Genomic DNA, 7038 nt, shown 5'->3' with positions numbered 1-7038 from the left:
GCTCAATCCATAAAATCCTAACTTAACTCTGAGGTTTCTCTGAATCTGAAGGAAAAAAAAGATTGGCCCCTATATAAAATTTATTCTAGAACAACTGAAGAAACAAAAATCCCCAAACATTTGGCTAATAAGAGACAAGATAATAAATTTGGGGCTGTGTTCACTCGTTTTTGTCAGAATTAAAGTGCCTTGTTACTCACAGTCTCAGTGCAGGCCAAAACTGGAGAAAAAGTCATTTGATGATTTTCAGCTATAAACTTCTCTCCCAAACAAAATTTATCTTTTCTTCTGATAAATTTGTGAATTAGTTAAAAATTGTCATGTCTTTCCTACAGCTGTGAATGCTGAAGCCATTTAAGAGAGATGCTTCAAGCTAGCCTGAAAGGCAGTGGCAAAGAAAAGGTAGTAATGCAAAGCTTTGTGGTTTTCAGATACTTCCTAATTCACGAGATTACGAGATTATGACACCTGCCAGATTTCTTCATCTGTCTGGCATCAGGAATGATATTGTAAAATTTTTCACATCCGATCTAAATTAAACCAATGCCATACAGCTTCAAAGATGCACTCACAATGAATAATGAACTTTTAAAGATTATTTAAGGTATTTACCCATTTTTGGTATTTGCTTTTTTCACTTTTTTTTTCCTTCTTCTCACTGACATCCCAGCCTAAAGCAAGTATACTTTAGCTAAATCTGGGACAAAATGGGGGCAATAATCTCATCTTTTTGAGAGGATAACAATAGCCTATTCACCAAAAAATAATTCCCCCTAAAGAGTACAAACACTAAGTTTGAAATCAATTCTGGTACACCATTCCAACAAAGCTATCTTAATTTTCAGAAGGAAAGAATTTTTTGTCTTATTTTTATTGACATCTCTAACTTTATTAACAATACCAAAATTTTAAATTTCTCTTCTATATTGAACTTCACTTCCCAACATTTTTTATACACATTAACATATAGGAAGCTATAAGGAGCTTTCTACAGTACCCTTCTGAAGTCACATATAAATAATCTGACCCATCTCTAATGTGTAGTTGACAACATCACTCTGCATAACTTCATCTTACCTATTTTTCCATAATGCCAGTGTCATATCCACTATCTAAAAAAATATGAAACATGATTTAGAGTGTTCTCTTAGTCTGCACTGTATTTTCTCTTTCTTCATTGGTTGAACAGCTAAAAGGAATAAATCTGTTTAGATTTATTGCTTCCTAGTGATTTTCACTTCCCACCCTCCCCCCCTACAAATATAACTGAAAAATCCTTAAAATGAAACAAAAAACTTGGAAGTTTTTAATTCAACTGTTTAATTTCTAGTATGTGGGAGGGACATCAAGCTGGTGCAGAGCTACATTTAGTAGTTATGCCATCCTAAGCAAGAACCTTCAGTTGCTGTTCCACCAGCTTGCTTGTGTGCCACCACAGTGCATCAGGAAACCAATATGGCTGGAAAATAACCATTTAAATCATCACTCCACATAATTCTGTTTTCCTGAGACGCAAGAGGATTCAGAGTTTTCCAGCTTTCAAAGGGGTATTCTAGCCTCTTTCAGAAGGGTATTCTAGCCTGTGAAGTTCTACAGTCTGTGCTGATTTTAATCCCAGCAGGGCAATTAAATTCCAAACAAGCCATTCTCTCCCCAGTCCTTTTCAGTAAGTAAGGGACAATAAATGCAAAATTGTGAGTTGCAATAAAAATTTACTAAAACCACAATAACAACAGCAGTTTTAATAACAAGAGTACAAAAAAGAGAAGGTGATTTACCCACAAAAGAGTATTCACCACTTGAAATAAAGGAGGAAAAAAAAGCTTCCCAAAGGTGGTGCTCACACACCAGGTATTTGGGAAACAAAGGTAATGTGGTGAGGAGATCTCCCGCAGCTTAACATTCCCCCTCCAGCCCCCAGCCCAAAAACAATGGAAAGCAAGGACAAACAAACCCCGGAAGTTAGTTCATCTAAATAGGGATCGTGCAGTCACTGGCTGAGCTCAGCTCTCTGCAGTTGCTTGTGCTGCCACCTCTAAATCTCTGCAACACGATGTGATGTGCATGTGTCTGTGTGTCCGTGCGCCTGCGTGTGTATGTGTGTGCATGTGTGTGCGTGACACACCTCTGCCAGGGTGCTGACCCTGCTGGCTGAGACTTGCCTCACAGCTGTCCCTTTCAGCACCGTCCTGCTCCAGAGGAGAGACGGGACAGCGGGGAGATGGTGGACAGCAGAAGGAACCAAGTTCAGCAGTTTTTTAAGGCATACTCCACTCTGCTCCAGCAAGCCTGGTAAGAAGAACTTCTAGTTTCTGGTGCCCAGCTTATCCTGCTGAATCCAGTGAAGACGTTGGTGGTACGGAATGAACACCATGGTCACACCCACACAGCGCTAAAAACCTCCATCCCCATCTCTGCAACCAGGCCACCACCACGTTCAGTTTCCTCTGGTAGAAAAAATACTGCATTTGTGTGCCATAAAGTGGATCTGGAACAACTAAGAGAGTCTAAAAATGTATGTGAGCAGCCGTTATATGTTAAATCTGCATTGGTCAAGTTTTCTAAGGCACCTGGCAAAGTGAGAGAGAGAGAGCAACTTTTAAGTTTCCTTACTGGAAAAAAAAAAATTCGTATTGTTAATTATTTTTGTGTGGGTTAATCTGGGAGTCACCACTATCAGGGCGACCCCAAGATGTGTTAGAAAGTCTTTTTTCCAGCCCAGCTGTTGAAGGAGTCAGAAGTCTTCGGCTGTTGTTCTCAAGGTTGTTTATTAATTGTTATCTAAAACATTTTCTGTCTGGCCTGCCGTGATCTGTTCAGCAGGTCAGCCAAAGGCACACTCCCTGCCCACATGGCTGGTGCTATCTTTTATACTAAAAACTATGTGTACTGTATTTACAATTCTGTTCCAATAGCTATCACCTATGTTAGACAGTCAGCTTCTATTCTGAACCAATCTAAAAGTGCCAACATCACCCAAATCATGGAGGCTATGAAGAAGAAAGAAGGACAGGGCACGCCCTGATTCCTCCATCTTGAAGCCTCAGACCCCCATGTACAAAGTCCCAGACCCCCATGTCTATCCTAAAAATCCTAAAATTTTTGCCTTCACCCTGTGATCACTACTATTGTGCTATCTAAACTTTTGTGGCTTGTAATTCTTCATACAAAGTTGGTAATTTGCTCATAGGCTAAGATCAAAATCCCAGGTGTCTTTGGCTGCATGCCAGGGTCTCAGAGTCCCCTGCCAGGGGCTAGGGCCATCCAGGGCACCCAGAGGGGTGTCCTGGGTTCTGACCAGTTAGGAGCAATTCATGCTTTTATATACCCAGCCTGGAACCTTGATTACAATGGATTTAGGTTCTGTGAATAAATAATCTTCACTGCTTTTACACCACCTTGATTTAGATGTGATAAAGCTTTTGAGCTTTCACCCTTTGCAGTATAAGGATTCTTCGAACTTCCATTGCATTTACTAGCATAGCAAAGATTGAAACTGAAATTTTACTGAAAAAAATCACATAAATACGATAAATGCTAATAGTCTATATGGTATTTTAAAAAAACACACCCCAAATAATTTTTCTAGCTCTTTTAATTCAGGCAGTTCAGATGCTCAAAATATCCTTTCAAGAAGATATATAAAAACTGCCAATTTAAAAAGAAAACTCTGAATTTGTTTGAAATGCAGCCTTGAGATCCATTGTTAGTCAGTTTTGGCTTTTTTTTTTTTTTAAGAATGACAAGTCAGGTGATAAAGGAACAAGACTTTATGACTTTATTTCAAATAAAAATGGATGAATGAATGTATATTACACACACCACAAGTCACAAAAACTGTTGTGTGCCAGTCAGATTTTGCCATCATGTCCACATGAATGTCAAGTCATTTAATCTCTTTGACTTTTAGTGCTTTTACAAAAAGCAATTTTTTGTTCCATAACAAGACTCATTTCTCATTTTTGTTCCAAGGTGTGTTCTGTGGGAGAGCACTTAATTGGAGAGTACAAAACTGAAAAGGATCTGGGTGTACAGCTTGCAGCTCCTGGCCTTCAGACCCACTGTGCGTTGATTAATGCACAAGAGCATGGCAGCCTCTCCTTGCAGCACAGCTTTAGGAGGAGCATGGCCTGGTGACATGACAGGGAGACAGTAGAGATGCTTCTTGTATAAAAATTTGAGACTGGCCACTGATAAATAGCAGTGAACCATGTTTGCTCTATGATCACAAAGTAGGTGAAGCTGGAGGTGGAACAAAACTAACTATACCTCCAGTACAAGGAGAAACATGAAGCAAACATTTAAGCCAAGATGCTTACAGTTTACCCATTATTGGTAGCCATATTTTATAATAAAAATTTAATGGTGTCAACTAATTAGGTAAACCAGCAAAATATTTTATCTCAGTGAATCAAGGATGAAAGTTTTATGTTTTTTTGGTTTTGTTTTTGGTTTTGTTTTGTTTTTTTTCTCTTAGAAGCACATCATATATGTTCCATTTTAAAATAGAGCTTACATATGAGAAAATACCTCATATCTTTTTGGGAACTTCAATATTTTCATTAAAATGTTGGTTTGAAAAATATCTTTAGTGTTGTACCACTAAACCCAGGAAAATGAAGATGATCTTCACTGAACAGTGTTTTCCACTGGGGACTCCACTGGCATTCAGTTGTCTCATTTAATTATCACTTTCCTGATTCAACCATTATTCATGAGCTTCCTTGTGTTCTTAAAAGGCTCTGAGCTGTGCTTGCCAATGTTATGGCACATTATGAAGCACAGTTATGCAGCAAGAGGGAGGGGGTGATAATGCATTGGTCCATACTGCTGGCATATTTTCTGTTTGATCTCCTCAGCTGCCAGTGGAATGCAGAGCTCTTTATTCAAAACCTACTGCTGCTTCTTAAGCATTGTGCTGGTAGTACAGTCCTTTGCATCGCTTCAGTAAAATAGAGCAATACTGAAACTGTATGAATTGTTAGCATGGAGTTTATACTAGTTTCTATTTGACTGCATTTTTCTTTTGTAATAGTGGTAAAAGAAAAGCATGGAGAGAAAAGTTTCTGAGAGATGCACGGAAAATACTCCTGGGTAGGTTGGAGATGAATTTTAATTGCCATCAGTTCTACCCATATTGAAGCTGGAGTATAGGTCATTTCAGATCTTCGTGCCTTCTCTGCCTAATTTTAATGTTTAGATTTTTAGCTGAATGTACTAGTTTAGGATTTAATAATGCTGCCAATTTACTAGTTTAGGATTTTTGCTGAAAATCCATAGTCCAAGGTAGTTAGACTAAAGATAAAGACTGAAAGTCTAAATTAAAAATAGCTGTTCTTCCAAATATGCCTCAAATTATGCTACAGCTTATTTAAAGGAGGGCAGAGCAACTGAAATGATGTAATTTCTGTTCTAAACCACTGAATTTACTTTCTAATAGCAATCTTGAGGAAATCAGTCATTAATGAAGTTAACAGCCAATTTGCTAGAATGTTATCTGTCCTTGGCTTCACCCTAGGACATTCTGTCAAACCCCATAACTTTTTAATAAAGATGAATTTTTAATTTTTTTAAATTATGCCTAAATAATGAATTGACACATATGTAAATTTCAGAATACAGTTAAGGTGGACTATTTATCTACTGAGAGTACAGGAACACTGCTATCACTTCTTATTTTCAGATATGGAAAGCAAAAACTGGAAAAAAATTCCGCACATTTCTTAGCTGTCTTGCATCAAGTATATATGAGAATAAAAGCTGATTCTCCTAAACTCATGCTAGGGTGAAAGGAAATACCCACTAACACTTTTTACACAGCCTGGCTGAAATATTTATTATTCCAAATTCCTCTCTGAAGAATGCAGAGCTTTCAATAAAGCTATGAGGCAGTTTGAAACAAGATGCTGTTCCAATAAATTCAGCACAGTTGCTTCTACTTCAGCCTCAAATAAGTTTCAGTTTGGTAGCAAATTATATTCTAACTGAATATTTACAAAGTTCTGAAGTCTTCTCTTAGTCATATCTTCCCATCAATTCAGTAGGGACAGTAATATTATATGAGTGGGAAGTTGCTTGAATGAATGTTAATTTCATATCCAAAGACATTGACACTGGTATGAGCCATGAATGAATAATACAGGCCAGCATCTCTCCAGAGCTACATCCTTGTAACCAAGAACAGAACGTGATTTTGCAGGCTTGGCTGGGGCTACACTTACTATGAGTAGACTGTGAATCGGAAGAGCTGCTGCAACCAGGATGTGCCAACTGAGCCAGAGCTGGAGCTGCTGCACCACCTTTGTTCCAAAGACTTCTAGACTCATGGACAAAGCCACTTGCACAAAACCTGTATTTCGCTGAGTGAGGGCTTCAGGACTAACTTCCATGCTACAGTCCATTTCCAGCTCTAAAACCTGTTTTATAGAGCAAGATACTCAGCAAGTCACACTAAGGAGGAAAGACAGCAATGAAAAGGGTAAATTTTAAAGATAAAGCCCCAGTAAGTTCACACAGCATGAGCTGAGTTTGGAGATATTATCTTAGATTTCTAATAAGATAAGAAAAAAAATGTTGCTACTGCTGCTTTAGAAAAGGACAAAGTAAATTCACTGCTCACAGATTTCAAATTAGTCTTGCTTTGTCTAAAAATTATACCTGAATTCAAACAAGTCCCTGTGGAAACCATATGGATTTCATTATAAGTAAGTGTAATGATCTTTTCTTTCCGTATACTTCAAAATATGTTTTTCTGCAGATTTTACCATCACATCTACTGAATGCTGATTCCATTCTTTTGTTCCTAATTTTTGAAGAGAAAAATGTTGATGTCTTTCACTTTATTTTGGCTGTCAACTAGTCAAATGTGGCTGACTCAGTGATTTTTTTTAATTAGCATTCTTATTTTGATAAATAGCTTTTGTTAATGTTTAATGTGGCTTTAGGATCTGTATTATATTCAAAAGTAGATTTTTAGGATCAGATTTTCTTTTTTTTTTTTTTTTAATTACCATAAGGTACAGCAAATCCAAAATTCCT

Source organism: Motacilla alba, chromosome Z, assembly GCF_015832195.1.
Source record: "Motacilla alba alba isolate MOTALB_02 chromosome Z, Motacilla_alba_V1.0_pri, whole genome shotgun sequence".
NCBI lineage: Eukaryota > Metazoa > Chordata > Aves > Passeriformes > Motacillidae > Motacilla > Motacilla alba.
Note: the sequence above shows the minus strand (reverse complement) of the source record.